General features: G+C 41.8%; 1 long non-coding RNA gene across 1 annotated transcript; it reads right to left on the bottom strand.

Annotated features, from left to right (window-relative positions):
- Positions 1-778: 778 nt before the first annotated feature.
- On the bottom strand, positions 779-1,725 carry LOC135541020 (uncharacterized). The gene is made up of 3 exons (XR_010455901.1): positions 1,457-1,725; positions 1,157-1,221; positions 779-1,035 (listed from the first exon to the last, which is right to left on the bottom strand). It is a non-coding gene; the product is annotated as an uncharacterized LOC135541020 (long non-coding RNA).
- Positions 1,726-24,045: the final 22,320 nt, after the last annotated feature.

Here is a 24,045-nt window from a genome sequence, read left to right on the forward strand (position 1 = left end):
ACTGCTGTGTCATTCGGGAGTCCCAAGCATGTATTTTTTGTTGGTCCTGTCAATGTTGAGTGATCACACATGCCTCAGCACAGATAGGTTACTTTGCCTGCTTGCAAATGTGTGCTAAAAGTGGAGATGTTTCATAGTATTTCTGATTATCTTAACTTACAAGCACCAATTCATTTTACACAGATATCCACGGAACCACAACTGCAATATAAGGCTACACTCATATACAAAGGTGTATAAACTATATAAACTAACAGGATTCTTCCATTGTCCACATAGGAGAGCCCTTTTTGGTTCCAAGTAGAACTGTTTCTGTGTCTAGGTAGAACCCTTTTGGGCGCCATTCCACAGAGGGTTCTACATGGAACCAAAAATACTTCTACCTGGAACTAAAAAGTGTTCTGTTTGAACCCCTTTCTCAAAGAGTCTCAACCAGTTTAGCCTGTTCAATTTACACCATTTGATTCTGTACTCAAACATCTGCCTGGTATACAAGATAACATGCAACAGCACCACCACCTTTGAAGGTTTTCATCAACCTCTGCTCAGACTTAAATCGCAGTGTTCCAAGAACCTCCACCAGGGGTGACTGTAGTATCCTCAAACGGACAAAAAGGAGACGCAAGAGGCACCCCACACTCATTTTAGATCCCAAGGGATCTTTATTTCCATACTGTATGCTCTCACTCTCATCACTATTTCCTTTGCCATCTTCTCTTCTCTCTTCTTGGAACTCCATACATACATACATACATACATACATACATACATACATACATACATACATACATACATACATACATACATACATACATACATACATACTATAGCATCTTGCTTACATTTCAGGTATCCAGCTGAGGCCTTGGATGGATCATGTTACACTGAGATGGGCACAGGGGTATATGTACAGTCATTTTTAGTGTGGTGGCACAGTAGTTGAACAGGAGAAGAGGATGTGGTTACTTGTGGAGGGAGAACAGTGGTGGGTTGAGCACCTGCAGTGAAGCGGATTGGTTGCTCATCACATCTTGACTAGAAGAAAGAGATTTAGAAATTAGTTTGACATTGGCATAGTTCAACAGCTGAAAAGAATTCATTAACATACTCCCAGAGATAGCAATACATGCAGTATTCACTGAATGAAGTAGGATACCGTTGTGATATTGTCAGGCATGATTTTAGGTCTTCGATTGAAGTTGCATGTTGTACCTCGTTTCCCTTCAGTGAAAAGTAGTTATTTCATTTACAATTGAATGAATCCATTAAATAAATAATACTAGCACATCAAATTATGTTATTGTACACTAGCCTACTGCGCTATCGACACAGTAAATACTATTGCCTTAGCGCTTTTGACAATTCGTTAGAAACAAAAAAAATATTATTTTCAAATAAACCACGGTAGCCCTAAATATTTCCTTACGATATCACAACTTAAATATAGCCTACTTACTCCTCAATTGGATCAAGTACATCTGGGTAATTATTTTCATCGTCTCTAATGAAACTATCTGGGGCAGACACTCAAATCGCTTCTTCCGCTTGTAAAAAAATAAAATTAAAATGAATGTCTGTGTCGCAGCGGAGCTCTCAAATACCGATGTGGGCATCACTCAGACATTAGTAAGGCGTTGGTATCATATAGTTATCACCCCCCATACTATAAACTGATATCTTTGACGAGGAAGCGTTTGAATTGTTTACACTGGCAGCACTCTTGCATGAGCGTCACGGCAGCAACATTAACCAGATCCTATCCACATTTATACTTCCGGCTTTTGGATTTCGCCTTCAAAATAAATGTCCGCTGTAAACAATATGTTTTTTATTTAACCTTAATTTAACTAGGCAAGTCAGTTAAGAACAAATTCTTATTAACAATTATGGCCTACCCAGGCCAAACCTGGACAATGCTGGGCCAATTGCACACCGCCCTATGATGGGACTCCCTATCATGTCCGGATGTGATACAGCCTGGAATCAAACCAGGGACTGTAGTGACGCATCTTGCACTGAGATGCAGTGCCTTAGTCCACTGCGCCGCTCGGGAGCCCTTAAGTGCTGTGCATGATACAAAATCTATATTTCTTGCATATTGCAAAAACAAATATAACTCCATGGGGAAAATCTCAAGGATAATTGCTACATTCTTTATAAGATAAAGAATATTATAAGGTGGAGCACATTGAGAAATAGATGGAGCTTAAGTAAATGAATGTCAAGAACATAATAGCCTACTGGTAAAAATCAAATATACAATTTTGAATGTGTAGATACAGTGCCTTGCGAAAGTATTCGGCCCCCTTGAACTTTGCGACCTTTTGCCACATTTCAGGCTTTAAACATAAAGATATAAAACTGTATTTTTTTGTAAAGAATCAACAACAAGTGGGACACAATCATGAAGTGGAACAATATTTATTGGATATTTCAAACTTTTTTAACAAATCAAAAACTGAAAAATTGGGCGTGCAAAATTATTCAGCCCCCTTAAGTTAATACTTTGTAGCGCCACCTTTTGCTGCGATTACAGCTGTAAGTCGCTTGGGGTATGTCTCTATCAGTTTTGCACATCGAGAGACTGAAATTTTTTCCCATTCCTCCTTGCAAAACAGCTCGAGCTCAGTGAGGTTGGATGGAGAGCATTTGTGAACAGCAGTTTTCAGTTCTTTCCACAGATTCTCGATTGGATTCAGGTCTGGACTTTGACTTGGCCATTCTAACACCTGGATATGTTTATTTTTGAACCATTCCATTGTAGATTTTGCTTTATGTTTTGGATCATTGTCTTGATGGAAGACAAATCTCCGTCCCAGTCTCAGGTCTTTTGCAGACTCCATCAGGTTTTCTTTGAGAATGGTCCTGTATTTGGCTCCATCCATCTTCCCATCAATTTTAACCATCTTCCCTGTCCCTGCTGAAGAAAAGCAGGCCCAAACCATGATGCTGCCACCCCCATGTTTGACAGTGGGGATGGTGTGTTCAGGGTGATTAGCTGTGTTGCATTTACGCCAAACATAACGTTTTGCATTGTTGCCAAAAAGTTCAATTTTGGTTTCATCTGACTAGAGCACCTTCTTCCACATGTTTGGTGTGTCTCCCAGGTGGCTTGTGGCAAACTTTAAACAACACTTTTTATGGATATCTTTAAGAAATGGCTTTCTTCTTGCCACTCTTCCATAAAGGCCAGATTTGTGCACTAGACGACTGATTGTTGTCCTATGGACAGAGTCTCCCACCTCAGCTGTAGATCTCTGCAGTTCATCCAGAGTGATCATGGGCCTCTTGGCTGCATTTCTGATCAGTCTTCTCCTTGTATGAGCTGAAAGTTTAGAGGGACGGCCAGGTCTTGGTAGATTTGCAGTGGTCTGATACTCCTTCCATTTCAATATTATCGCTTGCACAGTGCTCCTTGGGATGTTTAAAGCTTGGGAAATCTTTTGTATCCAAATCCGGCTTTAAACTTCTTCACAACAGTATCTCGGACCTGCCTGGTGTGTTCCTTGTTCTTCATGATGCTCTCTGCGCTTTTAACGGACCTCTGAGACTATCACAGTGCAGGTGCATTTATACGGAGACTTGATTACACACAGGTGGATTGTATTTATCATCATTAGTCATTTAGGTCAACATTGGATCATTCAGAGATCCTCACTGAACTTCTGGAGAGAGTTTGCTGCACTGAAAGTAAAGGGGCTGAATAATTTTGCACGCCCAATTTTTCAGTTTTTGATTTGTTAAAAAAGTTTGAAATATCCAATAAATGTCGCTCCACTTCATGATTGTGTCCCACTTGTTGTTGATTCTTCACAACAAAAAAATACAGTTTTATATCTTTATGTTTGAAGCCTGAAATGTGGCAAAAGGTCGCAAAGTTCAAGGGGGCCGAATACTTTCGCAAGGCACTGTATATACAATCCAGTGGGTCATTATGCTGACCTATTACCAATGATGGATTGACATGCTTTGGGCCACATATTTGCCACATACAGTATTTGAAAATAGGCTGACAACATAACATTCTAAAATGATAGCTGTCCATGGTGCTGATATGTCTCTCACTGTTCAAATGTCAACATAAAGCTTCCCATAACATAGCTTTTTGATCAAACTCAACTGTTTTGTATATTTAACAAAGTCTACTTTATGGAGTAGACTGGACACTGGTTTTATGGACACACAATTGATTGTTTGTCCTGTACAGTGCTAAATTTGAACCATATAGTACCAAACCATCCAATTTTAAGCTTTTTGACCACAGTAAAAGGCCAGCAATAATCTGTATTTTTTCAGAGCCCCATGAAATGACACTATATTTAGATTCTACAAACCCTACTGAATACCCCCCACCCCACTTTTACAAAAATAATCATTTTTTTCTCTATAAGCCAATATGAGCTGAATGCATATACAGTGATTTGAATTGGGGGCATTTATTTGAACATGTTTTAAAACCCAAATTGAATGAACATTGAATACTTAAATATTAACACATATGAACAATTGTTAATATTTTGACAATTATGTTCCATACATCATGAATAAATACAGGTTACTATTTTCTACTATTACATGGGGACCTTTATTTTGAAATTGGTTGAAATTCCCTGACGCGGAAGTACTTTTTATTTTATTTCGCTGACCAGACGCTGATAATGCTTGCTACCATTAGACACCTTGTTAGCAGCAAAACACATATCTTCATAGTAAAACAAAGTGTACTTAGATTTCCATCAAAATGTCGAAAATTCAGCTTTTGCAGGTTTTTCTAAACGAGCGCTTAACGGCAGCGGCTGTTGAGATATTAGGGGCTGTGGAAAATACCATAGCAGAGTACCAGGAAGAAATCTCCCGTTCAAATGAGGAGATCGAACGTCTACAAAGGCTGCTGGATTTGGCTTTCAATCCCGACATAAAGTTACATATTGCAGGTTAGTAGTGAGTAGCTATGACCCCGTTATAACAATCTAATTGAACCACCTAGCATGCCATAGCTTTGCCCGGCAACTAGCTACAGTAGCCATTTAAATAATAATTTATAGTAACTTTTATTGTTACAGATATCATTCTGTAACATTCAAAGGAAAAGTCAAAATTGTTAATGTTCATTTTAAATGGCTAGTTGCGAGACGAAGCTCGCCAGGCCACAGCTCATATTTTCTAGCTGGACCTTAACATGGTCCACCTTGTGAGTTATTTGCCAACCCGTGCCTGTTTGGCAACTTTTCCAGGGTCCGGGCATATATCGGTAGAAGGCTCTGATTAGGAAGTCCTCGTTTATATCACAGATCAGTGCCCAATAAATAATTAGGCCTAAATACAATTGTAGATGCTATCACCCCCAGTCCCCCATCGAAATGAAAAGCAAACAGATTTCATGTTGTGTTCTTGCTTTGTGTGCACACCTGTCTGTTTCCTAGTCAGCCTCGCAATTAGCTACAGATTGATACAACATCATGTGATTTAACCAGATCTTTTTAAGAGGTAGGTACAGTTTGGTGTAGCCAAATATTGGACCCAAGAAACCCAACGTTGCTTCTTAGTCCAAGGACCATACATTTTCTGTTTAAAAGGCCAATTCGCTCTAGAAGCTAAATACTAAACATGAATCGATTCTCAATCGCGGTACGGTTCTAGAAACATAAATCCCTCTACTTTTATATCACATCAAAATTATTTAACAAATGAAAAATACACACTGTACACTATTTTACCCGTTTTTAACAGTTTGGCCGAGAGTGTTTTTCAGTGACAACACGTTTGTGGCGTCTGTCTTCCGTTTACACACTGGTGTTCAGAGATATATATGGCTAATTAGCACAAGCCACTGTCTAACGTCCGTTTTCCGTAAACAAGCACTGCAATATGGCGGTGTGGGAACCCTAACCCTATAAGTGTGTATCAATTTAATTGTTATTTTTTAATTATGTATTGCCAATATGAAAGATAATCCAAGCAAGTCAAATCCCTACACAGGCGCAGGGCCCTGTGAGGATGGAACGTTAGTTGATAGTATTCTTTGTAATGCCTCTGCTGTAAAATCCGAGTCCCAAAAAACATTCAGCCACACTCACAACCGGAAGCTGCACTTGACACATTTATGCAATTCCTTATTCCAGTTACTAATATGCATGCACCCATTAAGAAAATGACTGTAAAAACTGTTAAATCCCCTTGGATTGATGAGGAATTGTATGGTTGGGAGGCAAAAGGAATGGCAAAGAAGTCTGCCATCCCAATCAATTGGCAAGCGTACTGCACATTTAAGAAAAATTAACTATACTATGAAACAAAAATAAGTAATATAAAGAATGACAGTTAAAAGCTTTGGAGGACCTTAAATTACAAGTTTGGAAAAAAAGGCAAACTGCTCTGTCATTCATGGAATCAGATGGCTCATTTATCAAAACCCACTGATATTGCCAACTACTTTAATGACTTTTTCAATGGCAAGATTAGCAAACTTAGGCATGTCATGCCAGCAACAAACGCTGACACTACACATCCAAGTATATCTAACCAAATTATGAAAGACAAGCATTGTACTTTTGAATTCTGTAAAGTGAGTGTGGAAGAGGTGATCTAATTATTGTTGTCTATCAACAATGACAAGCCACCGGGGTCTGACAATCTGGATGCAAAATTACTGAGGATAATAGCGGACGATATTGCCACTCCTATTTGCCATATCTTCAATTTAAGCCTACTAGAAACTGTGTCCCCTCAGGCCAGGAATAGTAAAGCCCCCTTTACTGGCTCAAATAGCTGACCAATCAGCCTGTTACCAACCCTTAGTAATAAAATACATTTCAGTAAACAAATTGACAACAGAATACACCATATTTGTTTTTCTGCACCTTTGAAGTCACAGTGCATAAGAATGTAGTACAAAACATCAGTAGAAAAACTAATACACATACACTGAGTGAAAAAAACTTTAGGAACACCTTCCCAATACCCAGTTGCACATTAATGATATACATGTCAATCTCTCATGGCTTGATGTGGAAGAGAGATTGACATGTTGAATGTACCGAGCTGTCTGTTTAAACTACTACCATACAGCTCTGTCACCCATGCATACCCCACAAGACATGTCACCAGAGGTCTCCTCACAGTCCCCAAGTCCAGAACAGACTTTCGGAGGCGCACGGTACTACATAGAGCCATGACTACATGGAACTCTATTCCACATCAAGTAACTGATGCAAGCAGTAGAATCAGATTTTTTTTTAACTGGTAAAAAATACACCTTATGGAACAGCAGGGACTGTGAAGACACACACACACAAAGGTACAGACACACGCATGCATTGTAATATTGTTGTATGGTGGTATTATACATTTTGTATGGTAGATATGTAGGGGTTTTGTCTTTTGTTTAATATGTAATGTCAGTGCTTTAATGTGTTTGAAACCCAGGAAGGGTTTATATACAAATTCAACGATACCTATTTTCTCAGATTTCCTCAATGTTTGCGCTGTCAAGTTTATAACTAGTGCAAGAAACGATACAAAGTCCACCTTTTTAACATGCATCATGTCAGGATCCTGTTGGCGAGTAATATTTACAGTTGTCTCTAATCCAACTAGCATGGTTTCTTCAACGTTACTCCCTTCTACTCTTCTCAACGCCTCCAGATAGGAGACATGCTGGACAGCCCTTACTCTTGTCACCTTCACTCTAACAGGGCACTTCAGGAATCAGGTGTTTGCTCACTACCATAATTGCAACATTTTGCCTCAACTGGCATACAATACTCCTCCTGTCTACATACACTTGGCACATGTCCAAATAGTTTTATCACACTTCATGGGTTTGGGCACGAAGTCTCTTACAGGGTATCTCACATATTTTTATTTATTTTACCTTTATTTTACCTTTATTTAACTAGGCAAGTCAATTAAGAACAAATTCTTATTTTCAGTGACGGCCTAGGAACAGTGGGTTAACTGCCTGTTTAGGGGCAGAATGACAGATTTGAACCTTGTCAGCTCGGGGATTCGGACTTGCAACCTTTCGGTAACTAGTCCAACGCTCTAACCACTAGGCTACCCTGCCGCCCTACCGTTCAAAAGTTTGGGGTCACTTAGAAATGTCCTTGTTTTTGAAAGAAAAGCACATTTTTTTGGGCCATTAAAATAACAGATCAGAAATACAGTGTAGACCCTGTTAGTGTTGTAAATGACTATTGTAGCTGGAAACGGCTAATTATTTTATGGAATATCTACAGAGGCCCATTATCAGCAACCATCGCTCCTGTGTTCCAATGGCACGTTGTGTTAGCTAATCCAAGTTTATCATTTTAAAATGCGAATTGATCATTAGAAAACCCTTTTGCAATTATGTTAGCACAGCTGAAAAATGTCATTTTGATTTAAAGAGGCAATAAAACTGGCCTTCTTTGGACTAGTTGAGTATCTGGAGCATCAGCATTTGTGGGTTCGATTACAGGCTCAAAATGGCCAGAAACAAATAACTTTTTTCTAAAACTCGTCAGTCTATTCTTGTTCTGAGAAATGAAGGCTTTTCCCATGCGAGAAATTGCCAAGAAACTGAAGATCTCGTACAACGCTGTGTACTACTCCATTCACAGAACAGCACAAACTGTCTCTAACCAGAATATAAAGAGGAGTGGGAAGCCCTGGTGCACAACTGAGCAAGAGGACAAGTACATTAGTGTCTAGTTTAAGAAATGGGCGCCTCACAAGTTCTCAACTGACAGCTTCATTACATAGTACCCGCAAAACCCCAGTCTCAACGTCAACAGTGAAGAGGCGACTCCGGGATGCTGGCCTTCTAGGCAGAGTTCCTCTGTCCAGTGTCTGTGTTCTTTTGTCCATCTTAATCTTTTCTTTTTATTGGCCAGTCTGAGATATGGCTTTTTCTTTGCAACTCTGCCTAGAAGGCCAGCATCCTGGACTCTTCATTGTTGACTTTGAGACTGGTGTTTTGCAGGTACTATTTAATGAAGCTGCCAGTTGAGGACTTGTGAGGCGTCTGTTTCTCAAACTAGACACTCCAATGTACTTGTTCTCTTGCTCAGATTTGGGCAATGATGCCATTCATCTACTTCCCCAAAATCAGATTAACTTTTGGATATAATTTTTATGTCTCTGTGTCCAGTATGAATGAAGTTGGAGGTAGTTTTGCCAGCCAATGCTAACTAACGTTAGCGCAATGCCTGGAAGTCTGTTTCAAGTTTTAATGTGACATGCACAAGTATAGTGAAATACCTTTTTTTTGCAAAATTGCAAAATTCTAGTAGATACCATCATCTTTGGTTAAATCACGCTATCTGGTGTAACAATCTACCTCGCAATATGGGCACCATGCTGCCGCAGACGAAGTAGAATGGAGCGCACGCAAACATTGACATCCATGTTTGGTTTTAATTTGGAGGGGGGTGGTAGCATCTAACAATTAGATGTAATTATTTCCTGGGCATCACACTGTGACGCAAACAACACATTCTTTATCAGAACAGTCCACCGACCACAGATATACCCTTTGAAGTGGGAAAAGCTTTGCCAAACAGACACAGGTTGGTAAATAAATCCCACAGTGCATTGTGGGCTAGTGTTATAATGCTAGACTGAGATACAATCTTTGTCTAGAGAAGATGGGCTAGCCAGGCCACTGCCACTAAACACCTGATTCATTCAATTGTTTAGCTGTAATGTTAAAACTATTTACAACTGATGAAATTGAACATTCCAATTGTAGCTTACTGTCGTTAATCTAATAATTGGGCTCAAGGCCACATTGAACTTGAAACTACATCTTATTTATACCCTATTCTTCTCTTCAGACTCCCAGCAGCTCACTCTCCCTGTCCCTGAAGACATTCCTCCTGAGCAGCAGGACTGGAGCCCCAGTCTGGGCCAGGAGGACCCAGAGCCCACTCAGATTAAAGAGGAACAGGAGGAGTTTGTGACCAGTCAGGAGGAAGAGCAGCTTGAAGGGCTGGAGTCTGATATCAAAGAGTTCATATTCACTCTTCCCTGTGTAAAAAGTGACTATGATCCGGACACTCCTCAGCCCTTGTATCTTCCCCAAACCCAGACTATGGAGAACAGAGAGAGGGACTCTCTTCCCACCAAAACAACTGAACAAGACATCAAAACAGAACCTAATGGAGAGGGCTGCAGTTCATCAGAAACAACAAGTGAATCTCAACCCCTCTCTACAGTGCACTCAGACTGCTCTGCAACTCAGATTGGGAACAGTGAAAGTGACAATGGGGTGGACTCTGGAGGATTAATGTCAGGGTTACAGCCACTTAAATCAAAGACAACTTGGACGAAGAAAGGACAAAGCTCTAAGATCAGGGAAGCCAGTGAGTTGAAAGTTCCATTGAGGGAGGCTCATTCAGGGGAGAGACCACACAGGTGTCCTGTCTGCAGGAAATGCTTTCTGAAAAGTAGCATTTTAAAAGCACATCAGAGAATTCACACTGGGGAGAAACCATATTTTTGTAATGTATGTGGCAGAAGTTTCAGTCAGAAGGGAACCCTAACAGAACATATGAGAATTCACACTGGGGAGAAACCATATCAGTGCAAAGATTGTGGAAAATGCTTCAGCCGAATGAGAAACTTGGCAGGACATATGAGGATACACACTGGAGAGAAACCATATAAGTGCAGTGATTGTGGCAAGTGCTTTAGTCAGAAGATATGCCTGAAAGATCATATGATGACTCACACAGGGGAGAGATCATATATTTCCCCGCTTTTGCCATCAAACCCCTGCAACATATCCAGATCGCCGCAGCACGCCTGGTGTTCAACCTTCCCAAGCTCTCCCATGTCACCCCGCTCCTCCGCACACTCTACTGGCTTCCAGTCGAAGCTCACATCATCTTTGAGACCCTGGTGCTTGCCTACGGAGCAGGAAGAGGACCTGCCCGTCCCTAACTTCAGGCTATGGTCAAACTCTACACCCCAACCCAAGCACTCCGTTCTGCCACCTCTGGTCTCTTGGCCCTCCCACCCCTACAGGAGGGCAGCTCCCGCTCAGCCCAGTCAAAGCTCTTCTCTGTCCTGGCACCCCAATGGTGGAACAAGCTTCCCCCTAAGTTCAGTACAGCGGAGTCCCTGCCCGAAAACGTCTGACACCCTACTTAAATAACCCCCCCCCCCCTAAGAGTATAGGTTCAATCATCATGCGCTATGTCAAGCGTCGGCTGGAGTGGTGTAAAGCTCGCTGCCATTGGGCCCTGGAGCAGTGGAAACGCGTTCTCTGTAATGATGAATCACACTTCACCATCTGGCAGTCCAACGGACGAATCTGGGTTTGGCAGATGCCAGGAGAACACTACCTGCCCCAATACCTAATGCAAACTATAATGTTTGGTGAAGGAGGAATAATGGTCTGGGGCTGTTTTTCATGGTTCAGGCAAAGCCGCAACTGTACAGCATACAATGACATTGTAGGCGATTCTGTGCTTATAACTTTGTGGCAACAGTTTGGGGAAGGCCCATTCCTGTTTCAGCTTGACAATGGCCCGTTCACAAAGCAAGGTCAATACAGAAATGGTTTGTCGAGATCGTTGTGGAAGAACTTGACTGTCCTGCACCGAGCCCTGACCTTCTATCCATGTTGTGAAAATATTGAGAAATTGAGGTTGTCCCTTGATGTTCAATTCCTTTTAGATTTTTTTAAAATGTACATCTCAAATGTTATTCTTGCTGTTATTTACACATCAAATGTTGATACTTTTTGATGTAATAAAAATGTACTTCCATGTGTATAAAAGGGGCTTTCAGAATAATTAATGTAGTTTATTCATACAAAATAGACAGAACAACACAAAGGACACTGAGAGACTATTTTTATTTAACATTTATTTAACTAGGCAAGTCAGTTAAGAACAAAATCTTATTTACAATGACAGCCTAGGATTAGTGGGTTAACTGCCTTGTTCAGGGGCAGAACAACAGATTTTTACCTTGTCAGCATAGGGATTCGATCTAGCAACCTTTCGGTTACTGACCCAACGCTCGAACCACTAGGCTACCTGCCAATAAGAAGGTTTTATGTGGTCCAGAGTTTCCGTATGGAGGGTGTGACGCAATTGCGGATGCCAAATTAAGCTCTGTACCGCATTGTCCGTATTATGTAATGATACAGAGGGTTCCGTATAGCTCCACATTGATATGATTGGTTGAAGGTAGGTGGGGGCGGTACGTCCTGTAGAAACAAACTCACTTCCTTGACAGCTTCCTTCACAACAGCTCTCTGAGAAGTGCAAGAAGTATGAATGCCCTGACTTCTGCAGAGGCCGCATCGCAGTAAATGCTGTATGGCTAATGCTAATTTGGCTTTAAGTATTCAATTATATGACATGTCCAAGAAGATGTACACTGAGTGTACAAAACATTAAGAACACCTTCCTAATATTTCCCTCAGAACAGCCAAAACTTGTCAGGGCATGGATTCTACAAGGTGTTGAAAGTGTTCCACAGGGATGCTGGATGTTGACTCCGATGCTTGGTGGCTGGATGTTCTTTGGGTGGTGGACACTATTTCTATCCCTCTCACTCTCTCCCCCTCTTCTCTTTCCCTATACATTCTCCCTATAGCTCTCATATCTATCCCTCTATCTTTATTTCTCTCTCCCTCTCCTCTCTTTCTATGTCTCCCCTATCTCTCCTCGATCCCTATATTGCTCCACATCTCTCTCCTCTCTCCATACATCTCTCCCTTTATCTCTCCCTCTCCTCTCTTTGTATCTCTCCCTCTTCTCTCCATCTCCTCTATTCATGTATCTCTCCTTTACATCTCTCCCTATGTCTCCTCTCTCTCTCCCTATATATATATATCTCCCTCTCCCCCCTATATCGCTCCTCTCCCTCTCCATGTGCCCCTAAAGCTAAGGTAACTGAGCTAAACGACTACCGCCCCGTAGCACTCACTTCCGTCATCATGGAGTGCTTTGAGAGACTAGTCAAAGATCATATCACCTCCACCCTACCTGACACCCTAGACCCACTCCAATTTGCTTACCGCCCAAATAGGTCCACAGACGATGCAATCTCAACCACACTGCACACTGCCCTAACCCATCTGGACAAGAGGAATACCTATGTGAGAATGCTGTTTATCGACTACAGCTCGGCATTTAACACCATAGTACCCTCCAAGCTCATCATCAAGCTCGAGACCCTGGGTCTTGACCCCGCCCTGTGCAACTGGGTACTGGACTTCCTGACGGGCCGCCCCCAGGTGGTGAGGATAGGCAACAACATCTCCACCCCGCTGATCCTCAACACTAGGGCCCCACAAGGGTGCGTTCTGAGCCCTCTCCTGTACTCCCTGTTCACCCACAACTGTGTGGCCACGCACGCCTCCAACTCAATCATCAAGTTTGCGGACGACACAACAGTGGTAGGCTTGATTACCAACAACAACGAGACGGCCTACAGGGAGGAGGTGAGGGCCCTCGGAGTGTGGTGTCAGGAAAATAACCTCACACTCAGCGTCAACAAAACTAAGGAGATGATTGTGGACTTCAGGAATCAGCAGAGGGAACACCCACCTATCCACATCGATAGAACAGTAGTGGAGAGGGTAGTACGTTTTAAGTGCCTTGGCGTACACATCACAGACAAACTGAATTGGTCCACCCACACAGACAGCATCGTGAAGAAGGCGCAGCAGCGCCTCTTCAACCTCAGGAGGCTCAAGAAATTCGGCTTGTCACCAAAAGCACTCACAAACTTCTACAGATGCACAATCGAGAGCATCCTGGCGGGCTGTATCACCGCCTGGTATGGCAACTGCTCCGCCCACAACCGTAAGGCTCTCCAGAGGGTAGTGAGGTCTGCACAACGCATCACCGGGGGCAAACTACCTGCCCTTCAGGACACCTACACCACCCGATGTTACAGGAAGGCCATAAAGATCATCAAGGACAACAACCAACCGAGCCACTGCCTGTTCACCCCGCTATCATCCAGAAGGCGAGGTCAGTACAGGTGCATCAAAGCTGGGACCGAGAGACTGAAAAACAGCTTCCATCTCAAGGTCATCAGACTGTTAAACAGCCACCACTAACATTGAGTGGCTGCTGCCAACACACTGACTCAACTCAAGCCACTTTAATAATGGGAATTGATGGGAAATTATGTCAAATATATCACTAGCCACTTTAAACAATGCTACCTAATATAATGTTTACATACCCTACATTATTCATCTCATATGTATACGTATATACTGTACTCTATATCATCTACTGCATCTTTATGTAATACATGTATCACTAGCCACTTTAACTATGCCACTTTGTTTACATACTCATCTCATATGTATATACTGTACTCGATACCATCTACTGTATCTTGCCTATGCCGCTCTGTACCATCACTCATTCATATATCTTTATGTACATATTCTTTATCCCCCTACACTTGTGTGTATAAGACAGTAGTTTTGGAATTGTTAGTTAGATTACTTGTTGGTTATTACTGCATTGTCGGAACTAGAAGTACAAGCATTTCACTACACTCGCATTAACATCTGCTAACCATGTGTATGTGACAAATAAAATTTGATTTGATTTTTATTTGCTATTGTCCTCCCCATCTCTCATTTTCTGTCACTTAGGATAATGCTTTATTAATGTGCATTACTCATCTATTATCATAATTCACAGTTCAGCACACACATTGCTTCCCCTGAAAGTGGATGGATGACTCTGTATGTGCCTTTGTGTCTGTCTGGGTACGTGTTTGTTAGTGTTTGGCGGGGGAGGAGCGAGTGTGGATTTATGTGCAGGGATGGGTGCATGCATGTCTGTGTTAGGGGCGGCAGGGGGTAGAAATGAGCAGGGGTGGGTATGTGAGTGTGTATGCACACGTGTGAATGGAGGAGATCTCATACGAGATGTTTCCAGTCAAAGGAATTCTGGAGCCACATTGCAGAGAGATTAAATACAGTCCATCTCATTTGTGCACACATGCTGCCATTAAACAATTTCCTTTTCAGAGACCCATCGCTCAGAATCATAGTCATTATATATTTTTTTATTTAACCTTTATTTAACCAGGTAGGTAAGTTGAGAACAAGTTCTCATTTACAATTACGACCTGGCCAAGATAAAGCAAAGCAGTTCGACACATACAACGACACAGAGTGACACATGGAGTTAAACAAACATACAGTCAATAATACAGTAGAAAAATAAGTCTATATACAATGTGAGCAAATGAGGTGAGATAAGGGAGGTAAAGGCAAAAAAGGCCATGGTGGCGAAGTAAATACAATATAGCAAGTAAAACACTGGAATGGTAGATTTACAGTGGAAGAATGTGCAAAGTAGAGAGATAAATAATGGGGTGCAAAGGAGCAAAATAAATAAATACAGTAGGGGAAGAGGTAGTTGTTTGGGCTAAATTATAAATGGGCTATATACAGGTGCAGTAATCTGTGAGCTGCTCTAACAGCTGATGCTTAAAGCTAGTGAGGGAGATAAGTGTTTCCAGTTTCAGAGATTTTTGTAGTTCGTTCCAGTCATTGGCAGCAGAGAACTGGAAGGAGAGGCGGCCAAATGAAGAATTGGTTTTGGGGGTGACCAGAGAGATATACCTGCTGGATCGCGTGCTACAGGTAGGTGCTGCTATGGTGACCAGCGACCTGAGATAAGATGGGACTTTACCTAGCAGGGTCTTGTAGATGACCTGGAGCCAGTGGGTTTGGCGACGAGTATGAAGCGAGGGCATAGAGACATCCAGAGGCCTGGACAACAGGCCCTCCTATTTGACACACTGAACTCTATCAGAGAATTAGTTGGTGAACCAGGGGAGGCAATCATTTGAGAAACCAAGGCCATCGAGTCTCCCGATGAGGATGTGGTGATTGACAGAGTCGAAAGCCTTGGCCAGGTGAATGAAAACCACTGCACAATTTTGTTTCTTATCGATGGCGGTTAAGATATCGTTTAGGACCTTGAGCGTGGTTGTGGTGCACCCATGACCAGCTCTGAAACCAGATTTCATAGCGGAGAAGGTGCGGTAGGATTCGAAATGGTCGGTAATCTGTTTGTTGACTTGGCTTTTGAAGACCTTAGAAAGGCAGGGTAGGATAGATATAGGTCTGTAGAGGTTTGGGTCAAGAGTGTCCCCCCTTTGAAGAGGGGGATGACCGCAGCTGCTTTCCAATCTTTGGGAATCTCAGACGACACGAAAGAGAGGTTGAACAGGCTAGTAATAGCGGTTGCAACAATTTCGGCAGATCATTTTAGAAAGAAAGGGTCCAGATTGTCTAGCCCGGCTGATTTGTAGGGGTCCAGATTTTTCAGCTCTTTCAGAACATCAGCTGACTGGATTTGGGAGAAGGAGAAATGGGGATGGCTTGGGCGAGTTGCTGTGGATGTCTATCCATCTTGTACTTGAAACAATATGTCAAATTAATATATACGGTGCAATCGGAAAGTATTCAGACCCCTTGACTTTTTCCATGTTTTGTTACGTTACAGGCTAGTTTTAAAATATATATTTTTTAAATCCTCCCTCATCAATCTACACACAATACCCCATAATGACAAAGCAAACACAGGTTTTTAGAAATATTATATTCACATAAATATTCAGACCCTTTACTCAGTACTTTGTTGAAGAACCTTTGGCAGTGATTACAGCCTTGAGTATTCTTGGGTATGATGCTCCAAGCTTGGCACCTGTATTTGAGGAGTTTCTCCCATTCTTCTCTGCAGATCCTATCAAGCTTTGTCAGGTTGGATGGGGAGCGTCACTGTACAACTATTTTCAGGTTTCTCCAGAGATATTCGATAGGGTTCAAGTCCGGGTTCTGGCTGAGCCACTCAAGGACATTGAAAGACTTGTCCCGATGCCACTCCTGCGTTGTCTTAGCTGTATGCTTAGGGTCGTTGTCCTGTTGAAGGTGAACCTTCGCCCCAGCCTGAGGTCCTGAGCGCTCTGGAGCAGGTTTTCATCAAGGATCTCTCTGTACTTTGCGCCGTTCATATTTCTTTCGATCCTGTATAGAGCTGCCACCACCATGCTTCATCGTTGGAATGGTGCCAGGTTTCCTCCAGACGGGACACTTGGCATTCAGGCCAAAGAGTTCAGTCTTGGTTTCATCAGATCAGAGAATCTTGTTTTTCATGGTCTGAATCCTTTAGGTGCCTTTTGGCAAACTCCAAGTGGGCAGTAGTGCCTTTTACTGAGGAGTGGCTTCCGTCTGGCCACTCTACCATAAAGGCCTGATTGGTGGAGTGCTGCAGAGATGGTTGTCCTTCTGGAAGGTTCTCCCATCTCGACAGAGGAACTCTGGAGCTCTGTCAGAGTGACCATTGGGTTCCTGGCCACCCCCCGGACCAAGGCCCATCTCCCCCGATTGCTGTTTGGCCGGGCGGCCAGCTCTAGGAAGAGTGTTGGTGGTTCAAAAATTCTTCCCTTTAAAGAATGGAGGCCACTGTGTTCTTGGGGACCTTCAATGCTGCAGACATTTTGTACTACCTTTCCTCAGATCTGTGCCTTGATACTCCTGTCTCAGAGCTCTACGGACAATTCCTTCGACCTCATGGCTTGGCATTCGTTCTGACATGCACTGTCAACTGTGGGACCTTGTCTTTATAAGGTATTTGTATTTATAATGGCTTGGCATTCGTTCTGACATGCACTGTCAACTGTGGGACCTTATAAAGACAGGTGTGTGCCTTTCCAAATTGTGTCCAATTGAATTTACCTACAGGTGGACTCCAAGTTATAGAAACATCTCCAGGGTGATCAATGGAAACAGGGTGCACCTGAGCTCAATTCTCATAGCAAAAGGTATGAATACTTATTTTAGTTTTATACATTTGCAAACATTTCTAAAAACCTGTTTTTGCTTTGTCCTTTGGGGTATTGTGTAGATTGTAGAATAAGGCTGTAACATAACAACACTGTATACAAAAGTTTGTGGACACCCCTTCAAATTAGTGGATTCGACTATTTCAGCCAGACCTGTTGCTGACAAGTGTATAAAATCGAGCACACAGCCATGTAATCTCCATAGACAAACATTGGCAGTAGAATGACTTTGCTGAAAGGCTCAATGGCGTTCAACGTGGCACCTTCATAGGATGCCACCTTTCCAACAAGTCAATTTGTAAAATTTCTGCCCTGCTAGATCTGCCCCAGTCAGCTGTATGGGCTGTTATTGTGAAGTGGAAACAGTTAGGAGCAACAACGGCTAAGCCGTAAAGAGTTAGGCCACACAAGCTCACAGAACAGGATCGCCGAGTGCTGATGCGCGTAAAAATCGCCTGTCCTCGGTTGCAACACTCACTACCGAGTAACAAACGGCCTCTGGAATCAACATCCGCACAAGAACTGTTCGTTAGGAAGTTCCATGAAATGGGTTTCCATGGCCAAGCAGCCGCACACAAGCCTAAGATTGTTAAGCATCGGCTGGAGTGGTGTAAAGCCTGCCGCCATTGGACTCTGGAGCAGTGGAAACGCGTTCTCTCGAGTCACGCTTAACCATCTGGCAGTCCAATGGATGAATCTCGGTTTGGCGGATGCCAGGAGAACACTACCTGCCCCAATGCATAGTGCAAACTATAACGTTTGGTAGAGGAGGAATAATGGTCTGGGGCTGTTTTTCATGGTTCGGGCGAGGCGCCTTAGTTCCAGTGAAGGGAAATCTTAACGCTACAACATACAATTACATTCTAAACGTTTCTGTGTTTCCAACTTTGTGGCAACAGTTTGGGGAAGGTCCTTTCCTGTTTCAGCATGACAATGCCCCCTGACAGGTTGACTGGCCTGCATAGAGCTGTAATCTCAACCCCATCGAACACATTTGGAATGAATTGGAACGCCGACTGCGAGCCAGGCCTAATCGCCCAACATCAGTGCCTGACCTCACTAATGCTCTTGTGGCTGAATGGAAGCAAGTCCCCGCTGCAATGTTCCAACATCTAGTGGAAAGCCTCCCCAGAAGAGTGGAGGCTGTTATGTCATCAAAGGGGGGACCAACCCCATATGAATGCCCATGACTTTGGAATGAGATGTTTGTGCAGGTGTCCACATACATTTGTTCATGTGGTGTATTTTTGTTTGTGTTTATGGTAAGTGAATAGGAAAGTGATATGTCTGGGATTTTCCACTGTCCCTCATGTCGGAGCAGTATAAGACCTGTATACCAGTCTGACAAGTTGCCGTTGTATAGGACCTGTATACCAGTCTGACAAGTTGCTGTTGTATAAGACCTGTATACCAGTCTGACAAGTTGCTGTTGTATAAGACCTGTATACCAGTCTGACAAGTTGCTGTTGTATAAGACCTGTATACCAGTCTGACAAGTTGCTGTTGTATAAGACCTGTATACCAGTCTGACAAGTTGCTGTAGTATAGGACCTGTATACCAGTCTGACAAGTTGCTGTAGTATAGGACCTGTATACCAGTCTGACAAGTTGCTGTAGTATAGGACCTGTATACCAGTCTGACAAGTTGCTGTTGTATAAGACCTGTATACCAGTCTGACAAGTTGCTGTAGTATAGGACCTGTATACCAGTCTGACAGGTTGCTGTAGTATAGGACCTGTATACCAGTCTGACAGGCTCTGACAGTTTTACACTGTCTGTCTGGCTTCACTTGAATGCTACCACCCCATCATACACTGAGGGGTCATGAGCAAGTGGCCTACTACACCCTACTACTCCTTCATAGTAGGTACCTCTCACCATGCGAGGCCCCTGGGTTGGGAATGGGATTTTGGTTAATAACCATGGGTTTGCATCTTCTTTCTGTCTCAAACAATCTCTCAAAAGTTAAAATGTTGATCTTTTTATTGTATTGTATCAATTTTCTGGACCCAGGACAATAATTTTTTAAAATCTGTTTCTTCCACTACTGTAAGTTTGCATGCTTGCTTAAACTAAAATAAGAAAATGCAAGATCTTTTTAATGTTTTGACCAACATGCTTCTCTTTTGATGATAACTTTAAAATGTATTCTCAATTTGCTTTGGTCTGTCACGTTCTGACCTTTATTTCCTTTGTTTTGTCTTTATTTAGTATGGTCAGGGCGTGAGTTGGGTGGGCAGTCTATGTTTGTTTGTTCTATATTTTGGGTATTTCTATGTTTCGGCCTAGTATGGTTCTCAATCAGAGGCAGGTGTCATTAGTTGTCTCTGATTGAGAATCATACTTAGGTAGCCTGGGTTTCACTGTGTGTCTGTGGGTGATTGTTCCTGTCTCTGTGTTTGCACCAGATAGGACTGTTAGGGTTTTCACATTTCTTGTTTTATGTAGTCAGTTGTTTATGTGTATAGTACGTATTAAAAAGAACCATGGACACATACCACGCCGCATATTGGTCCTCTGATCCTTTTCGCCTCTCCTCTTCGGAAGAAGAGGAGGAAATCCCTTACATGGACTGTGTTGTGGTATGGCAGTCTATGGATCATATTACTGTGAGTAAATGTCATTGACTATTCAAGAAACCTGAGTAATTGTTACTTTGTTTCCTCGTCACTCAATAGGGGCGGTTTTGTGTCTACAATCAGTGTCCTTGTCTTTCCAGTCATTATGATGCCAGCATTTCTCTGTGGTTTCGACGCTTGCATTTTCATTTGTGGTCAAGCTCTCTGGTAAGGTTACCTGTACTGTCATCTTGTGTGTATGTTTACACTGTAATTGGAGGTGTTTATAGTCTTATGTATAGTAAAAAGCATGAGCTTCTTGTGTATAGTCTTGTCTTGACAATGAGAAATAACACAATACATTCCATCTCTGCCTGCTCACACTAAAGATGTCCCTCCCTATAATAGCAGAGGTACTGCATGTCGTGTATATATACTCTCACATGAACCTCAAGTCCATCCCAAATACAGAACAACAGGATGTCCAAAACTCTTCTTCACATCCATAGTGAACTTCAACAAAACTACCTTTTTGACGAATGCAACGATAACTCATTCTGCCTCTACCTTCCTAGTATCTTTAACAACCCACAGCATATTACTGTCTTCTCTGAGGTCTACTGGGGGTTGTCTGTTGCTCTGTTTGTGGCTGTTTTAAACCTTCCCTCATATTATGGTACAATTGATTATTGACTGAAGTAATTGTGATGAATACAGTGTAATATGATTGTAATAATGTAATACAAATATAATCATGTTGAACTCACTATTGATTATAATTAAATGTAAATGATTATTTCCCCTGTCTACACACTGTCTTATGGATGTGGAATCATGGAGTTTGCAGTTTGAGGAGCCAAGCAGAAATACAGTTATCTATGGTAGGTAACTGACAACAGACCTACTGTATATAACACAGCTGTCTAGTGCACAATGAAAGCTTCCATAACTCATGTGAATTGACGGAGAAGCTTGTGATACAGGATGTTAATCTGTGTACTACAGTGTTACACTGTATATGCTGTAAAACGGTGTGGCAGCTGTGGTATCATTGACAAAAGACCCTGCTAAATGGAACCTATAACCAACTAAACTTGTATTATTTACATTTTACATTTACATCTTATCCAGAGCGACTAAGTTTAGTAGGGAGAACAACCAGTCATCCTATCTATGTCATCTATTCTAAATATTACTGTCAAATGTGGTGGCAGGTAGCCTAGAGGTTAAGACCGAAAGGTTGCTATTTCGAATCCCTTAGCCCAGTGTTTCCCAACCCTGGTCCTCCAGTACCCCCAACTGTACACGCTAGTATTGTAACCCTGGACAAGCACACCTGATTCAACTTGTCAACAAATCATCAAGCCCTCAATGAGCTGAATGAGGTGTGTTTGTCAAGGGGAACACTTCCCTAGCAGACTAGGTGACACAACTGTCGATGTGTGATGCACTGTTGGTTTTGTCCAGGGAAATAATAGCAAGGTGGTGACCCAGGTGACCCATGCCGTTGTCAACAATAGAACACTATGTCATGATGTTGGCCTGTTGGGGGACGTTTATGACCCCCATAAATATCCACCCCATTTTCTCTCTCTCTACTCTACCGATGTGACTATTGAAAATCCCATTGTTAACATAGAGAGTCTGGTAACATCAAAAGGTGGGAAACGGAACCATATTTCTGTAATCCAACCAGTTGAAAATATGCGTTGGTACTTAATGAATATGTCAGATCAGTTGGCGTCTGAGACATTATTACGGATGATAGGATGACATAAACTGTATCTTGGAAAGTCTACACGTTCTAGTTATCAGATTCACATGGAATTGTTGTGCAATTTAAATGTTTAAATATGAAATTATTTGTGAAAAGATTAAATATAATTTTAGCTTCTAAAGGAGAGAATTGGTTGTCAGAGTAAACTCTGCTCACTCAGAGGCCCCACCCAAGTGAACAGACATTGGTTGTAAACTATGAAACACGCCCTTCTTTCACCACTACACCACTATAAACCCATTGATGAAAATGATACTTTCTGTTCCAAGGAGGTGAGGGCTTGTGGTCCCTGCATTAAAATGACAAGATCACTTACAGAACTAAGCCAACCTCAGTGTGAGCTCTGGTTGAACGACAAGAGCCTAACGAAATTAGCATTGAATTTCAACGTGAAGATGACGATCAACACGCTGAAAGGAGGAATTTCGACTATATCAGCCAGAATATAGCATGAGCTTAAAGTATGGCAACTTGGTATGAACTTTGAACTCTTATTCACTAAAGAAGTGATACCTCCTAGCCGATTGAGTTAGCCACAGCAGCTGTAAACGTGGGCTAGGAGAGGACGGACAGAGTATCCATTCTACCGCGCTCCAGTTCACCACTAGACATTCTTCAGAGGACAAGATATCTATGCTGGACAACCCGGCCTTCTATCTACAACCAATCTACCGAAGCGCAGCTCAGAGTAAATATTTATAACATTTTCATTTTCCAAATGGTCAGTTATTTAGAATGCATAAGATACTGTATTTATGATAGCATAGCTGCCTATGGCCCGATAGAGAAACAAAATATTTTTGCTCCTCAGTCCTCCCGCTCTTTCATTCAATACCCACCCCCTTTCTTTATATAACCAACCGTCATATATGTTCCGTCCACTATGGACGTTTTCCTTTATGACATAATTTGTAATCAATGTATGATCCATTCTGTGTAGATGTAATTCTGTGTGATTATTTAGGTATTTAGTAAATAAATAATGAAACCAATTTTTGTATTACTTGTTAGCCAGGGTTCGTGAAGATAACCAAGAACTTACAACTTTCAGATGAGACTGAGTAAGGTGACGAGTAATAATTTAACTGCTACTGATGTAAAAGACTACCAGGTCTTTAAGAGTTTATTCAGTAGATAACAGCTCTATAAACATTATTTCGTGGTGCCCCGACTTTCTAGTTGATTAGTTTAGTCAGGTAATATTAATTACAGATAAATTATTTTATAGAATAGCATGTCATATCACTTAATCCGGCATAGCCAAAGACAACAAAGTAGAATGGGCAGTGGCATTTACTGTGCTACCTACGCACATTACTGTGCTACCTACCTGTGCACATTGCCGAGCTGCCATTGGATGAACTGATCTCAGGACTGCAATTATAATCCTATTCAAACTGAATGACACACTACAAAATACATTTTAAAATGTACTAATATTTTTTACATGGATTTGAACTATTTTCTATCATGAAAATATCTCCCCTAAAGTTTTTAATATGAAGTTTATTTCCAAAATGCTATATGTACCAATTCTTCACATTTGTGTTTTTTTTCATTAGAAATGGTTGCTTATGGGTACCTTCATGTGTGTGTAAAATATTACTTCTCTCAGATTTTTATTGTTTAGCTGGAATGGAACTTTTGCATCCTGTATATTTGACTGTGATATGGGATTGTCTCAACAAGTTATCTTAAGATATTAAGAGGAATGCACTTACAGTACTGTCAGTCGCTCTGGATACAAGCATCTGCTAAATAACTAAAATGTCAGATGTAAATGTTTTACATATGGATTTTTAGCATTTAGGGAAAAAACATGGTTATTTGTCTCTCTGAAATGATTTTAAACAGATTTTAAACAAATACTGTACATGTCTGTC

Source organism: Oncorhynchus masou, chromosome 6, assembly GCF_036934945.1.
Source record: "Oncorhynchus masou masou isolate Uvic2021 chromosome 6, UVic_Omas_1.1, whole genome shotgun sequence".
NCBI lineage: Eukaryota > Metazoa > Chordata > Actinopteri > Salmoniformes > Salmonidae > Oncorhynchus > Oncorhynchus masou.